This window comes from Perca flavescens, chromosome 2 (assembly GCF_004354835.1).
Source record: "Perca flavescens isolate YP-PL-M2 chromosome 2, PFLA_1.0, whole genome shotgun sequence".
NCBI lineage: Eukaryota > Metazoa > Chordata > Actinopteri > Perciformes > Percidae > Perca > Perca flavescens.
This window is the reverse complement of record NC_041332.1, coordinates 207,154-225,444: the sequence shown is the minus strand read 5'-3', so window position 1 is coordinate 225,444 and position 18,291 is coordinate 207,154.

Sequence of the window (18,291 nt, the reverse complement as noted above, 5' to 3'; positions counted from 1 at the left end):
GTTGAAGAAAAAACCATTGATAAAAGAACTTTGAAAAAAGATTTGACAAATGTCAAAAACAAAGGAAAAAAAACACAAAAATGCCAAAAGGCTGAGAAAAAGTCGACAAACGTTGAAAAAAGTGACAAAAACATTGGGAAAGCCACAAAAGTGTTGAAAAAATGACGACCAAAACGTTGATGAAGGTTTTTGAGTTGCAGGTCAACGGTAAGACAAGATGAGGGTGAAGAGGATGGAGGAGGGATGGGGGGGAGCATGAAGTCATTTATATCATATATCATATACATATAATGTCATATATGATCATTTATATATAATATCAGATATATATGATTTCCTTGGATTAGGATGGCACCAAGATCTTGGTTGCAGCTGTTGCCGGGGTCCTGCTACACCCTGCGGTGCCCTGCTACACCCTGCTGCTATGCCCTGCTACACCCTGCTGCTATGCCCTGCTACACCCTGCTGTGCCCTGCTACATCCTGCTGCCCTGCTACACCCTGCGGTGCCCTGCTACACCCTGCGGTGCCCTGCTACACCCTGCTGCTGTGGCCTGCTATACTCTGCTACACCCTGCGGTGCCCTGCTACACCCTGCTGCTGTGCCCTGCTATACTCTGCTATACTCTGCGGTGCCCGGCTGTGCCCTGCTATACTCTGCTATACCCTGCTGTTCCCTGCTATACTCTGCTATACTCTGCGGTGCCCTGCTATACTCTGCTATACCCTGCTGTGCCCTGCTATATTCTGCTATACTCTGCTATATCCTGCTTTACTTTGCTATACTCTGCTATACCCTGCTATACTCTGCTATACTCTGCTATATCCTGCTTTACTTTGCTATACTCTGCTATACCCTGCTATACTCTGCTATACTCTGCTATACTCTGCTGTGCCCTGCTATACTCTGCTATACTCTACGGTGCCCTGCTGTGCCCTGCTATACTCTGCTATACTCTGCTATACTCTGCGGTGCCCTGCTATACTCTGCTATACCCTGCTTTACTCTGCTATACTCTGCTATACTCTGCGGTGCCCTGCTGTGCCCTGCTATACTCTGCTATACTCTGCTATACTCTGCTATACTCTGCTATACTCTGCTGTGCCCTGCTATACTCTGCTATACTCTACGGTGCCCTGCTGTGCCCTGCTATACTCTGCTATACTCTGCTATACTCTGCGGTGCCCTGCTATACTCTGCTATACCCTGCTTTACTCTGCTATACTCTGCTATACTCTGCTATACTCTGCTGTGCCCTACTATACTCTGCTATACTCTGCGGTGCCCTGCTGTGCCCTGCTATACTCAGCTATACTCTGCTATACTCTGCTATACTCTGCGGTGCCCTGCTATACTCTGCTATACTCTTCTATACTCTGCGGTACCCTGCTATACTCTGCTATACTCTTCTATACTCTGCGGTGCCCTGCTATGCCCTGCTATACTCTGCTATGCCCTGCTATACTCTGCTATACCCTGCTGTGCCCTGCTATACTCTGCGGTGCCCTGCAATGCCCTGCTATACTCTGCTATGCCCTGCTATACTCTGCGGTGCCCTGCTATACTCTGCTATACCCTGCTTTACTCTGCTATACTCTGCTATACTCTGCGGTGCCCTGCTGTGCCCTGCTATACTCTGCTATACTCTTCTATACTCTGCGGTGCACTGCTATACTCTGCTATACTCTGCTATACCCTGCTTTACTCTGTTATACTCTGCTATACTCTGCTATACCCTGCTTTACTCTGTTATACTCTGCTATACCCTGCTATACTCTGCTATACTCTGCTATACTCTGCTGTGCCCTGCTATACCCTGCTATACTCTGCTATACCCTGCTATACTCTGCTATACTCTGCTATACTCTGCTGTGCCCTGCTATACTCTGCTATACTCTGCGGTGCCCTGCTGTGCCTTGCTATACTCAGCTATACTCTGCTATACTCTGCTATACTCTGCGGTGCCCTGCTATACTCTGCTATACTCTTCTATACTCTGCGGTGCCCTGCTATACTCTGCTATACTCTACGGTGCCCTGCTGTGCCCTGCTATACTCTGCTATACTCTGCTACACCCTGCTGCTGTGCCCTGCTACACCCTGCTGTGCCCTGCTACACCCTGCTGCCGTGCTACACCCTGCTGCCCTGCTACACCCTGCGGTGCCCTGCTACACCCTGCGGTGCCCTGCTACACCCTGCTGCTGTGCCCTGCTATACTCTGCTACACCCTGCGGTGCCCTGCTACACCCTGCTGCTGTGCCCTGCTATACTCTGCTATACTCTGCTGTACTCTGCGGTGCCCTGCTATACTCTGCTATACCCTGCTATACTCTGCTATACCCTGCTCTGCCCTGCTATACTCTGCTATACTCTGCTATACTCTGCGGTGCCCTGCTATACTCTGCTATACCCTGCTATACTCTACTATACCCTGCTGTGCCCTGCTATGCTCTGCTATACTCTGCTATACTCTGCGGTGCACTGCTATACTCTGCTATACTCTGCTATACTCTGCTATACCCTGCTTTACTCTGCTATACTCTGCTATACTCTGCTATACCCTGCTATACTCTGCTATACCCTGCTCTGCCCTGCTATACTCTGCTATACTCTGCTATACTCTGCGGTGCCCTGCTATACTCTGCTATACCCTGCTATACTCTGCTATACCCTGCTGTGCCCTGCTATGCTCTGCTATACTCTGCTATACTCTGCGGTGCACTGCTATACTCTGCTATACTCTGCTATACTCTGCTATACCCTGCTTTACTCTGCTATACTCTGCTATACTCTGCTATACCCTGCTATACTCTGCTGTGCCCTGCTATACTCTGCTATACTCTGCTATACTCTGCTATACCCTGCTATACTCTGCTGTGCCCTGCTATACTCTGCTATACTCTGCGGTGCCCTGCTGTGCCCTGTTATACTCTGCTATACTCTGCGGTGCTTTGCTATACTCTGTGGTGCCCTGCTGTGCCCTGCTATACTCTGCTATACTCTGTGGTGCCCTGCTATACTCTGCGGTGCCCTGCTATACTCTGCTATACTCTGCGGTGCCCTGTTATACTCTGCTACACTCTGCTATACTCTGCTATACTTTGCTATACTCTGCGGTGCACTGCTATACTCTGCTATACTCTGCTATACCCTGCTTTACTCTGCTATACTCTGCTATACTCTGCTATACTCTGCGGTGCCCTGCTGTGCCCTGCTATACTCTGCTATACTCTGCGGTGCCCTGCTATACTCTGCTATACCCTGCTATACTCTGCTATACCCTGCTCTGCCCTGCTATGCTCTGCTATACTCTGCGGTGCCCTGCTGTGCCCTGCTATACTCTGCTATACTCTGCGGTGCACTGCTATACTCTGCTATACTCTGCTATACCCTGCTTTACTCTGCTATATTCTGCTATACTCTGCTGTGCCCTGCTATACTCTGCTATACCCTGCTCTGCCCTGCTATACTCTGCTATACCCTGCTATACTCTGCTGTGCCCTGCTATACTCTGCGGTGCCCTGCTGTGCCCTGTTATACTCTGCTATACTCTGCGGTGCTTTGCTATACTCTGCGGTGCCCTGCTGTGCCCTGCTATACTCTGCTATACTCTGCTATACTCTGCGGTGCCCTGCTATACTCTGCTATACTCTGCGGTGCCCTGCTATACTCTGCTATACTCTGCTATACTCTGCGGTGCCTTGCTATACTCTGCTATACTCTGCGGTGCCCTGTTATACTCTGCTATACTCTGCTGTGCACTGCTATACTCTGCTATACCCTGCTGTGCCCTGCTATACTCTGCGGTGCCCTGCTATGCCCTGCTGTGCCCTGCTATACTCTGCGGTGCCCTGCTATGCCCTGCTGTGCCCTGTTATACTCTGCTATACTCTGCTATACCGTGCTGTGCCATGCTACATACTGTAATGCCCTGCAGTGCCCTGCTATGATATGAACAACTACGACTACCATTTGTAGTCACTCTTCCTTTATCTTTATTGTAACTATTATTGCCACTGTTCATCACCCTCCCAACCGGCACCATCAGACACCTCCTACCAAAAGCCTGGGTCTGTCCCGTCAGACATCTCCTACCAAGAGCCTGGGTCTGCTGTCCGAGGTTTCTTCCTAAAAGGGAGTTTTTCCTTGCCACTGTCACACTGAATGCTTGCTCTTGGGGGAATTACTGGAATTGTTGGGATTTTATAAATTATAGAGTGTGGTCTAGACCAGGGGTTCCCAACTTTTGTATTCATTATATATTCTAGTGTATTATCATAATTTGTTTAATGTGCAAATATTTTTTTTTACCTCAACCTTAAACCAGATAAAGACTTGCGCCCACCCTGTGATCTTTGCCACCCCCCCTGAAGGGTCCCCAGACCCCAGGTTGGGAACCACTGATCTAGACCTACTCTATCTGTAAAGTGTCTCGAGATAACTCTTATTATGATTTGATTCTATACATAAATAAAATATTATATATTATATATGATATTATATATAATACCACATATATCATATATCATATAATCTGTAACGGTTGTGGTTTTCAGCTGTAGTCTTTCCTGTTTTTTTAACAATCATTTTTCCAGTTTGTTAGTTTTTAGATCTCTGTTTCCAGTTTGTTAGTTTTTAGATCTCTGTTTCCAGTTTGTTAGGTTTTAGAGCTCTGTTTCCAGTTTGTTAGTTTTTAGATCTCTGTTTCCAGTTTATTAGTTTTAGAGCTCTGTTTCCAGTTTGTTAGTTTTTAGAGCTCTGTTTCCAGTTTGTTAGTTTTAGAGCTCTTTTTCCAGTTTGTTAGTTTTAGAGCTCTGTTTCCAGTTTGTTAGTTTTTAGACTGTGCTGCAGACTGTGGTTAGAGTTGTGCACATCTGGATCCAGTTGAGCCCACTTTCCAGATGAAAATTAATTAACAGTCTGTTAAAAGTTGACCTCGACTAACAGCAGCAAGTTAAACTGAACTGATGACGTTTATCTTATTTTTTGTGAACGTGAACACAGATTCTCAACGATTTTTTTTTTCACCTCATAGTAAAGGGAGTTTTCCCTTGCCACTGTCGCAATAGCCACTGCTAATGCTTGCTCTTGAGGGAATTACTGTAATTGTTGGGGTTTTGGAATTTATAGAGTGTGGTCTAGACCTACTCTATCTGTAAAGTGTCTCGAGATAACTCAGTTATGATTTAATACTATAAATAAAATTGAATTGAATTGAATTGAATAGTAAATATCTGAGCCACAGATTCTCTACCACACACCTCACACACCAGCCGCCTCATTAACACATGTTTCTACCATCTCTGGGTGATGGTCTGTGGTCCTGACAGAGAACTGAGATCATTTAATCAGCAACATTTCTTTAATGTTTTCTCAAACCGGCTGCAACATCAGCTGCTTCACATCAGCTGCAGCTCATTTAAATTTCAAATAAAAGACACACAGAGGCACACACACACACAGACAGACACACACAGAGACACACACACACACAGACACACACACACAGACTCACACACACACACACACACAGAGGCACACATGCACACACACATAGACACAGAGATGTGTGTGTGTGTGTGTGTGTGTGTCTAGGATTCAGACTTTCAGCCAGATTAGATCAACAGATAAACTGTTCATCATCATCAGCTTCATCATCATTGTCTTCAGTAGCATGAAATTGGTGTCAGTCTTGTTATGTTAAATCAAGTCAATGCTGGTTAAACTGGATTAGTTTTATTAAACCTGTGCCATCAGCAGGGCCACACACAATCTGCAGACGCAGAATTTAAACATTTGACCTGATTTCCATTCTGAATCACCACTGAAAGCTGTTAAAACATCCACACATTCAGTTTGGGTCTGGTCATGGCTGTGGAGATAGAGCTGGACATGAGAGACATGAGACATGAGAAACTGAGTGACATGAGACACATGAGACACATGAGAGACATGAGACACATGAGAACATGAGAGACATGAGACACATGAGAACTTGAGAGACATGAGAACATGAGAGACATGAGAGACACTGGGAGAGACTAGTCAGAGACACTGGGAGAAACTAGTCAGAACGTGACATACTTACTGGGAGAGATTAGTCAGAGACACTGGGAGAGACTTACTGGGAGAGACACTGGGAGAGACTAGTCAGAGACACTGGGAGAGACACTGGGAGAGACTAGTCAGAGACACTGGGAGAGACTAGTCAGAGACACTGGGAGATACTAGTCAGAATGTGACGTACTTACTGGGAGAGACTAGTCAGAAACACTGGGAGAGACTAGTCAGAAACACTGGGAGAGACTAGTCAGAAACACTGGGAGAGACTAGTCAGAACGTGACGTACTTACTGGGAGAGACTAGTCAGAGACACTGGGAGAGACTAGTCAGAAACACTGGGAGAGACTAGTCAGAACGTGACGTACTTACTGGGAGAGACTAGTCAGAGACACTGGGAAAGACTAGTCAGAGACACTGGGAGAGACTAGTCAGAGAAACTGGGAGAGACACTTGGAGAGACTAGTCAGAGACACTGGGAGAGACTAGTCAGAAACACTGGGAGAGACTAAACAGAAACACTGGGAGAGACCAGTCAGAGACACTGGGAGAGACTAGTCAGAGACACTGGGAGAGACTAGTGAGAACGTGACGTACTGACTGGGAGAGACTAGTCAGAGACACTGGGAGAGACTAGTCAGAGACACTGGGAGAGACTAGTCAGAGACACTGGGAGAGACTAGTCAGAACGTGACGTACTTACTGGGAGAGACTAGTCAGAGACACTGGGAGAGACTAGTCAGAGACACTGGGAGAGACTAGTCAGAGAAACTGGGAGAGACACTGGGAGAGACTAGTCAGAGACACTGAGAGAGAATAGTCAGAAACACTGGGAGAGACCAGTCAGAAACACTGGGAGAGACTAGTCAGAACGTGACGTACTTACTGGGAGAGACTAGTCAGAGACACTGGGAGAGACTAGTCAGAACGTGACGTACTTACTGGGAAAGACTAGTCAGAGACACTGGGAGAGACTAGTCAGAGACACTGGGAGAGACTAGTCAGAACATGACGTACTTACTGGGAGAGACTAGTCAGAGACACTGGGAGAGACTAGTCAGAGACACTGGGAGAGACTAGTCAGAACATGACGTACTTACTGGGAGAGACTAGTCAGAGACACTGTGAGAGACAAGTCAGAGACACTGGGAGAGACTAGTCAGAGACACTGGGAGAGACTAATCAGAACGTGACGTACTTACTGGGAGAGACTAGTCAGAGACACTGGGAGAGACTAGTCAGAGACATTGGGAGAGACAAGTCAGAGACACTGGGAGAGACTAGTCAGAGACACTGGGAGAGACTAATCAGAACGTGACGTACTTACTGGGAGAGACTAGTCAGAGACACTGTGAGAGACAAGTCAGAGACACTGGGAGAGACTAGTCAGAGACACTGGGAGAGACTAATCAGAACGTGACGTACTTACTGGGAGAGACTAGTCAGAGACACTGGGAGAGACTAGTCAGAGACATTGGGAGAGACACTGGGAGAGACTAGTAAGAAACACTGGGAGAGACTAGTAAGAAACACTGGGAGAGACTAGTCAGAACGTGACGTACTTACTGGGAGAGACTAGTCAGAGACACTGGGAGAGACTAGTCAGAGACACTGGGAGAGACACTGGGAGAGACACTGGGAGAGACTAGTCAGAGACACTGGGAGAGACACTGGGAGAGACTAGTCAGTGACACTGGGAGAGACTAGTCAGAGATACTGCGGGAGACACTGGGAGAGACTAGTCAGAAACACTGGGAGAGACTAGTCAGAAACACTGGGAGAGACTAGTCAGAGACACTGGGAGAGACTAGTCAGAGACACTGGGAGAGACTAGTCAGAACGTGACGTACTTACTGGCAGAGACTATTCAGAGACACTGGGAGAGACTAGTCAGAGACACTGGGAGAGACTAGTCAGAGACACTGGGAGAGACTAGTCAGAACATGACATACTTACTGGGAGAGACTAGTCAGAGACACTGGGAGAGCTAGTCAGAGACACTGGGAGAGACTAGTCAGAACATGACATACTTACTGGGAGAGACTAGTCAGAGACACTGGGAGAGCTAGTCAGAGACACTGGGAGAGACTAGTCAGAGACACTGGGAGAGACTAGTCAGAAACACTGGGAGAGACTAGTCAGAACATGACGTACTTACTGGGAGAGACTAGTCAGAGACACTGGGAGAGACTAGTCAGAAACACTGGGAGAGACTAGTCAGAACATGACGTACTTATGATTAAATATGATATTAATACACTATATTGGAACTTACACATTTATAATATATATGCCTGGTATATCGGAGATGTCCCTGAGTGCCGTACTGTCTGCCGTTTTGAACAGTATTATTAATACATGTAGTCTATAGATCAGAGTTCCATACACTGTGCGAGAACAGGACGAAATTATAATTCAATTTGCAGCAATTCACCAGCGTCTGAGAGTTTTTTTTGCTTTTTCTCCGCCAGTCGTCATGATTCGGCATAATGAACAACTGCCAGGGTCATTTCCATACTGATCAGCATTCAGGAGGTGCTCTGCATTGACTATTTATGGTTAAATATGGGCGTGTACAGGGCGGGATAAGAGGCTGGTCACGTACAAACGCTAGTGGGTAATCTGTGATTTATAAAGGGAACATTGCTTACAGATGTGCGTTTTATAAATCTGAGTGTTTATTGGCATACGCCATTTATGGCTTTTGGGCGTACGTACACTTTTAGTAAGGATCCTACACTCAGTTTTATAAATGAGACCCCTGATTATTTAGTTTGGTGGCTTGGCCACAGATCGATTGTCCTCTTCCTTTCTGACCTCCATCCTCTCCTCTTCAAATTATTCTGCTGCAGTCTCACTCTTCATTAAAACACACATCATGATGATCACGCCCCCCCCCCCCCACACAACAGCGTCCTGATTGGTTGATAGAGGCAGCTCAATAACTTCTGATGCTAACGATGCTAATGACAGCCAGGCAGAGCAGGGGATCGTGGGAAACTGGCCCCTCCAGGTATCGATCAGACAAGGTGTGTGTGTGAGTGTGAGTGTGTATGTGTCTGTGTTTCTATGTGTGTGTGTGTGTGTGTGTGTGTGTGTGTGTGTGTCTCTGTGTGTGTGCGTGTGCGTTTGCATGTGTCTCTGTGTGTGTGTGTGTGTGTGTGTGTGTGTGTGTGTGCGTGTGTGTTTTGATTAACAGACAACCTGCTGCTGTTTTTATTCACATTTTCAATCTGCCACAGACGGTTGGCTGCTTGCTGCCTTTTGTTTAACATATCTGGTTGATATGCATGGTTGAAAGAAACTAGTTCCACCATCTCTCTGTCATTGGTTGGTTTTAGTTCCACCATCTCTCTGTCATTGGTTGGTTTTAGTTCCACCGTCTCTCTGTCATTGGTTGGTTTTAGTTCCAGATTAAATCATTGAAAGATGAATGATGTTCGTTTTAAAGGTGAACATCAGCAGACTGATTGTTAATGAAAAGAATCAATAAATCCTGACAGCCAATAAGAGAGCAGAGATGTCAAAGTCAAGGGGTGTGTGTGTATGTGTGTGGGTGTGTGTGTCGTGTTACAGGAAGGACACTCTGAATTATTGATCAACTTAATGGACAAACTTTCATTTTTTTCTGCCGTCACGTTGAGTTCTGACTCTGAGAGGACGACAGCCGCGGTCACCGAAGATTTCCCATGAGGCCGCAGTCACCGGGACGCCAAGGAGACAAGACACATACCCCATCCTGACCGCCAGAGAGAGAGAGAGAGAGAGAGAGAGAGAGAGGTTAAAGGGTAACACCAGGGGACAGTTAATGGGAAGTACAGTAACATGTGATCTCAGCAAATGTATGCTGAAAAATGGCAGAAAACACATTCTCACTCCCATCGCGTCAGAAAGCAACGAAATGTACGCAAATGTATGCAAAAATGTACGTTTCAGTGACACACGGGACAAGAAACCCGGTCTCCTGGGGGAAAGTCCTGTGTTGTTTGACACATCCACCCCCAAACCAACCATCTTTCATACTACTCTCTACATACTACTCTCTACTGCTCTCTCTCTACATACTACTCTCTACGGCTGTCTCTCTACATACTACTCTCTACTGCTGTCTCTCTACATACTACTCTCTACTGTTGTCTCTCTATATACTACTCTCTAATATTGTGTCTCTACATACTACTCTCTACTGCTGTCGCTATACATACTACTCTCTACTGCTGTCTCTCTTCATACTACTCTCTACTGTTGTCTCTCTACATACTACTCTCTACTGTTGTCTCTATATATACTACTCTCTACTGCTGTCTCTCTTCATACTACTCTCTACTGCTGTCTCTCTTCATACTACTCTCTACTGTTGTCTCTCTACATACTACTCTCTACTGCTATCTCTCTACATACTACTCTCAACTGTTGTCTCTCTACATACTACTCTCTACTGTTGTCTCTCTACATACTACTCTCTACTGTTGTCTCTCTACATACTACTCTCTATTGCTGTTTCTCTGCTGCTGCTCTGCCCGGTGCGTACCGTATGGATGCTAAAGGAGACGATATCTGACACTGAGAGACACTGACCAAGAGGCAAATGTAACAGGTTGAGGATGAGAACGGGATGCATGAGGTCAAGAGTTGTTCCTTTGTTCTGATGTTGAGGACATTTAGGGCAGGACATTCTGAAGGATGGCAGAGAACATCATCAGAGATCTTCTCTCCGTGCTCCACCAATTAAAGACTTGATTCATCGAACCATCAACTCTGTAATCTTCCTAAAAGAAATCCTAGAAACAGCATCCCGAGATAAACATACCTCAGACACTTAAGCTCTTTAATATGCTGTTATGATCTGACTGACTGACGTGCTGACGTGTAAGGTGAGCGTATTGTCACTTCCGGTGTTCCCGTGTTTCAAACGCTAGTTTGCTGCTCCAGCAAAAACTTACTCAACACTGCTTTATTGTTTAAATTAGCGGCTATTTGCCTGGATTGCATTTGAATTACAATTGTTCTACTCAAGCACTTATACTTCGCTTCCCTTACAGCGACTGCCTTGCTGATCTTACAGTTGTTAAAATGCTGTTAGCTACTTTAGCTTAGCCATTAGCAATGGCTAATTCCTCTCCCTTTCCTGCTCTCTCTTGCTCTGTGTGTCAAATGTTTAGCTATTCCTCTGCCTCCTTTAGTGATAACGATACATGTAATAAATGTAGTATATTCGCTGCTCTGGAGGCAAGGCTTAGTGAGTTTGAGGCACGGCTCCGCATCATGGAATCAGAATCGTAAGCATCCGTAGCTAGCCAGCGCCACGTAGTTGATGCGGGCCAACATACTGTAGCTTCTGTAGCTTCTGCTAGCTGTCCTCCGGCAGGCCCCGAGCAGCCGGGAGAGTGGGTGACTGTCCCAGGGAAGCGTAGCGTTAGAGGGAAGTGTAGCGTTAGATCTAGACCAGGGAGTGCACATGATGACGGTCGCTCTAAACCGGAGCGTCTTTGCCTCTCTAACAGTTTCTCCCTACTCAGTGATACACCCGCTGAGAAGCCAGCTCTAGTTATTGGGAGCTCTATACTGCGATATGTGAAGCCGGTGGCCCCAGCAGCTGCGGTCATATGTGTCCCCAGGGCTAGAGCGGGCGATATAGAAACCCATCTAAAACTGTTGGCTAAAAAGAAGCGTAAATACAGTAAGATCATACTTCACGTAGGGGGTAATGGTCGTAAATTGGAGATCACTAAAATTAATGTTGAGTCACTTTGTGTCGCAAAGACAATGTCGGACTCAGTAGTTTTCTCTGGACCCCTGCCAAACCTGACCAGTGATGAAATGTACAGCCGTACGTCATCCTTCCACCGCTGTTTGTCGGGGGGGTGCCCAGCTAATGATGTGGGCTATGTGAATAACTGGGGGGTGTTCTGGGGAAAGCCTGGTCTGATGGAGAGAGACGGCATTCATCCCACCTGGGACGGAGCCGCTCTCATATCAAAAAATCTGACCGAGTTTATCAGACATAAACCATGACAACCCAAGTTTGATATTAGTAATCAGGGGTGCAGTACTACGCGCCCCTCTGTGCTCATAGTCTAATAAGCACGGTGTCTGTCCCCCGGATCAGATCGGTTAAATCAAAGGTAAACAACAGATGCGCTATACTTAACAACCTAATTGGAATTAAAATGACTGCAACGATAGAACAAAATAGGAAAATTAGATGTGGACTATTAAATATTAGATCTCTGTCTTCTAAAGCAGTATTGGTAAACGATTTGATATCAGATAATAAAATTGATCTATTCTGTCTTACTGAAACCTGGCTGGGCCATGAAGAATATGTTAGTCTAAATGAAGCCACTCCTCCCAGTCATATTAATACTCAAATTCCTAGAGGCTCAGGCCGAGGAGGGGGAGTTGCAGCCATCTTTGATTCAAGCCTGTTAATTAATCCTAAACCTAAACTAAATTATAACTCCTTTGAAAGTCTTGCTCTTAATCTTCAACATCCAATCCAATCCAAAACAGTCATTTAAAGTAGCTGTGATAAAACCTCTTCTGAAAAAACCAACCCTCAATCCTGAGGTCTTAGCTAACTATAGACCTATATCTAACCTTCCCTTTCTCTCCAAGATCCTTGAGAAGGTAGTCGCTAACGAACTATGTGATTTTCTACATAGCAATAGTTTATTTGATGACTTTCAATCAGGATTAAGAAAGAATCATAGCACAGAGACGGCACTGGTGAAAATTACTAACGACCTTCTAACTGCTGCAGACAAAGGACTCTCCATTCTTGTTTTACTAGATGTTCTCACAAGAACTAAGAAAAGAGATCATATTTCTCCTGGATTAGCTTCTCTGCATTGGCTTCCTGTAAAATCCAGGATTGAGTTTAAAATCCTTCTCTTGACCAACAAAGCTCTAAATGGTCTAGCACCATCATATCTAGAAGAGCTCCTAATACCCTATCGTCCCACTAGAGCACTGCGCTCCCAGAATGCAGAGTTACTGGTGGTACCTAGAGTCTCTAAAAGTAGAATGGGAGCAAGAGCCTTCAGTTATCAGGCTCCTCTCCTATGGAACCAGCTCCCAGTCTGGGTTCAGGGGGCAAAAACTGTCACCTCATTCAAGAATGAACTTAAAACTCTTCTATTTGATAAAGCTTATAGTTAGGGAGTGAGGAGTTGCAGTGTCCACCTAACTGGCCCACCTGCTTATCTTCATAATTGTTAGATTATTAACATATATCAAAAGTAGAGGGAGGCAGGCCAGCCAAGCCCGATTCGGCAGGGGAGAGTTCAAAGCCCGAACAGGCTACCTCTCCTTATGACCTGTCTCTCTTAGTTACGCTGTTATAGTTACGCTGTTATAGTGCTAGACTGCCGGGGGTCTTCCTTCCTTCCTTTGACACACTGAGCTGCTCTCTCCTCTCCCTTTCTATTACCATTTGTGTGCATCCCGTCCCAGAAATGCTTGTTACTAATCCTAGCTTCTGGGAAGTTTACTCCCCGGAGTCCTTATATTTTTTCCCCCAGCGTATTTCCTTGGAGAACGTTGGCACCAAGATCCTGGTTCCAGCTGTCGCCGTGGTCCTGCTGCACTCCCTGCTGAGCTCAACGGTGCCCTGCAATGTCATGCTGCGTCCTGCTGAACCCTGCAGCTTCCTGCTACGTCCATCCATGCTCTGCTGGGCCACGCTAGAGTCCGGATCAGGCCAAATTTTTCTGTCCCAACCTGGCCCGCATCCGACAGAGCCGTGTCCGAACCCGGCCCGAGCCCGACAGACATTAAGAAATTTATGTCCGAGCCCGACACAGTTAAAATCTCATCTTTTTTCCTCTCATACTAATGACACATGTAGGGTACGTTTATTTGTGTGGAAAGCCCTTTTTTATTAAGCAACTGTAGGAAGGCATTCGGAAATGTCAACAGATGAGCGCATCGGCGCATATGGGGCAACAAGCGCACGTTAATAAGCTGTTAAAATGTTCAATGTGTTAACCTTTCCTGATCGCTTCGTTTCCGACCGTGATCAGAAAACCAGCAGAAACTCGTTACCTCCAGGGCCGATGTTATAACATGAATAACCACTAACTCTGCTCCGGTTGCATCTACAACATGTCTGCTTCCTCTTTTTCTCTCTTTTCTGCCCACTTACCACACACACTAACACACAAACACACAAACCCACATGCACTGAGCTCTCTTAAAAGGAGCCGCAGCACCATTTTACAACAAATTCCTTATCGCGCTGATGTGACCGAGCCCGACCCGACTCCGACCATAATTCTAAATATCTGTCCGAACCCGGCCTGGCCCGTCGGGTACCGTCGGGACCCGTCGGCCTCGGGTCGGGTATCCATGCCTTAGGCCACGCTACATCCTGTAACGCCCTGCAGCGCCCTGATATGACATGAATTACTACAACTATCATTGAAGTCACTGTTCCATTATTAATGTGACTATTATCACCACTGTTCATCACACCTCCAACCGGCCCGTCAGACACCGCCTACCAAGAGTCTGGGTCTGTCCCAGGTTTCTTCCCAAGAGGGAGTTTTTCCTCGCCACTGTCGCACTGCTTGCTCTTGAGGGAATTACTGTAATTGCTGGTATTGTTGGGGCTTTGTAAATTATAGAGTGTGGTCTAGACCTATATATCTGTAAAGTGTCTCGCACCTATGTTATGATTTGATACTATAAATAAATTGAATTGAATTGAATTAATATCGCCTGAACTGCAGGAACCAAGAGCCAATAACTCTGCTCTCTAACTACAGCAGCATCTGAAAAATCCTCCGCAGATCACCAACCACAGACTGAAATAATTCTCAAATTTTCCCAAATGATCCCAGAGCTGAGTAAAGAACTTTGATTCTTTAAGGCACCGACAGCATTGCTACCAGCCCTGTTCTGGACCCTGATTGAAAGTTAAACACTAGCTAAAGCTGAATATTCTCCATGTGCACAAACTACAAGTGTGCTGTAAGGTTGGTGAACAACACGCAGCCTGCTGTCAGTCTGCAGTTGTTCAGCAGATGTTTAGCAGATGTTTAGCAGATGTTGAGAGGCTGCAGATGTTTAGAGGCTGCAGTCTGCAGGTGTTTAGAGGCTGCAGTCCGCAGATGTTCAGCAGATGTTTAGCAGATGTTCAGCAGATGTTTAGCAGATGTTGAGAGGCTGCAGATGTTTAGAGGCTGCAGTCTGCAGATGTTCAGCATATGTTTAGAAGCTGCAGTCTGCAGATGTGTAGAGGCTGCAGTCTGCAGATGTTTAGAGGCTGCAGTCTGCAGATGTTTAGAGGCTGCAGTCTGCAGATGTTCAGCAGATGTTTAGAAGCTGCAGTCTGCAGATGTTTAGAGGCTACAGTCTGCAGATGTTTAGAGGCTGCAGATGTTTAGAGGCTGCAGTCTGCAGATGTTTAGAGGCTGCAGATGTTTAGAGGCTACAGTCTACAGTTGTTCAGCAGATGTTTAGAGGCTACAGTCTGCAGATGTTTAGAGGTTGCAGTCTGCAGATGCTCAGCAGATGTTTAGAAGCTGCAGTCTGCAGATGTTTAGAGGCTGCAGATGTTTAGAGGCTGCAGTCTGCAGATGTTTAGAGGCTACAGTCTGCAGATGTTTAGAGGCTGCAGATGTTTAGAGGCTGCAGTCTGCAGATGTTTAGAGGCTGCAGATGTTTAGAGGCTACAGTCTGCAGTTGTTCAGCAGATGTTTAGAGGCTACAGTCTGCAGATGTTCAGCAGATGTTTAGAGGCTACAGTCTGCAGTTGTTCAGCAGATGTTTAGAGGCTACAGTCTGCAGTTGTTCAGCAGATTTTTAGAGGCTACAGTCTGCAGATGTTCAGCAGATGTTTAGAGGCTGCAGTCTGCAGATGTTTAGAGGCTGCAGTCTGCAGATGTTTAGAGGCTGCAGATGTTTAGAGGCTGCAGTCTGCAGATGTTTAGAGGCTGCAGTCTGCAGATGTTTAGAGGCTGCAGATGTTTAGAGGCTACAGTCTTCAGATGTTTAGAGGCTGCAGTCTTCAGATGTTTAGAGGCTGCAGTCTGCAGATGTTCAGCAGATGTTTAGAAGCTGCAGTCTGCAGATGTTCAGCAGATGTTTAGAAGCTGCAGTCTGCAGATGTTTAGAGGCTGCAGTCTGCAGATGTTCAGCAGATGTTTAGAGGCTGCAGCCTGCAGATGTTCTACAGCATCACCTTGATCTCCTGCCGTTTCTCTCAGACCTTTGAATCTGAGTCTGACTGAAGCTGATTATATACCGGACGCAGCCCAGCTGGCGCTTACAAATGTGACGTCATGAGATCTCCGTGACTATTTCTACCTGCGCTGGTGCTCGCGACACTAGCTGCAGTCTTCTCCTGAACAGCGGTGGCGCTAATGAGCAAAGGCTACCGACGTTGCCCTTTCTATGGACTAGAAGAAGAAGAAAAAGGTAAACAACGGCAGAACTGGCAGCAGCATTGCCATTAATGCTTCGATTTGATTCCCTGACCTACTTAGTCGGATCGAGCCTTTCATTCACCATAAAAGAGCTCATCTTAACTCAGTGAGTTTACCAGAGAGACCTGTAGTCACTCTGAGAGTCCTGGCATCACGTTGTCGGTTTCCGCTTTGTCGCGCGCCGCTGAAAAAAAAAAAGCCGTGCACGACCTCCGCTGGCGCGCCATAAATCGGATGCGCCGGCCGGATATTACATCATTTTGCCGTCACGATGTCGCGCGCCACCTTGGATGCGTCAACTGTAAAAACCCCTTTAGAGACACAAACATCAAAACTAAAGTAAATACTGAAAGACTCCCGTCACACTGACCATTACTAGAAACAGAGACTCCACACAGACAATCAGCTCAACCTCCGGTCCATAAAAAACCTGTGATCATCAGGAATCACTGTTGTGTCAGAGAAAGAGAGAGAGAGAGAGAGAGAGAGAGAGAGAGAGTCACACCCAGCTCAGCAAGGAAGGGTCAAGTCAGCCGCCGGGACAAAGCGTCAGCACTTCCTGTCTGTGATTTCAGAATAAGACTCAGTGATCTTTTCACACTGCAGCAGCGTTCTGTATTTTAATCTCACTTCATGATGTCATCATGATGTCAGGGATAGTCTCACATGTCCAGCTCTACATCACAGCATTAAAGCCCTGCTTTAATGGCATCCAATCACAATCATCGTGGGCGGCACTGAGCTCCGGACGGAGCTACGGTGCCTTTGCGAAATAGGCTCTGGAAGGAACTTGTTTTGGTGGAACGTGCACGTAGGGAGGCGAGATCTGGAAGTAAAATGGCTGAGTGTGTGAATATTACTCAAAAAAAGATAGATATTATTAGATTTTTCATTTTATGTATTTTTTGAGTTTAGAGTGCCAACACACAGAAAGATGAAGGTGACGGGAGTCTCCCGTAAATGAATGGCTGTATGTAGCATATAGACTATAACAGGGATAACCGGGTAATCAGATTACTGCTGTTTCTCATAAGCCCCGACCCAAACATCTGGATGGCCCCCTGGTGGCTGGCTGCAGCATATCTCATAAGCCCCGACCCAAACATCTGGATGGCCCCCTGGTGGCTGGCTGCAGCATATCTCATAAGCCCCGACCCAAACATCTGGATGGCCCCCTGGTGGCTGGCTGCAGCATATCTCATAAGCCCCGCCCCCAAACAAAATCAAACTACACGTCAAATAAATGTTTCCCAAAGCTGATTCTGTCTGTAGTTCATTCCTCTGACCAGTTTGGTTTTTATTAGTTGTTTGATGCTATAAAACCTCCAGATTAACAACTGGAGTAGAACTCCATTGGAATCCATCCCGTAATACGCTGCTCTAATGGCCAGTTACGATGTTAGTAGGGCTCCCATTGGGCGAGATGTTGCAGTAAATCAGAATGGAACGGTTTATGGAAATATCAGCGTTTCTGTCTATTCTTGATAAATAAATTATCTTAACAGTTTCCATCAATCATAAATAAAATGCAGCTGTGATTTGGAGACAGATGGGAGAAGATGTTTGAATAAAGATCCTGTCCCCCTGTCTGCTGCGCTGATATAGGCCACTCGAGTAAAAATGCTTTATTTTGAAGGCTGTTTCAGTGAACTTCCGGTGCTGCTGTGTGTCTGCCCCCCCCCCAGCTTGCCTCAGCTCGGTCGGTCCGTCAGTCGGCATGACAACGCGCTCCGGAGGCTGCACGGGGAACGGCTGAGTGCGCGCGGACCGCGATGGCAGCTGAAGATGCACAGTAACGGAA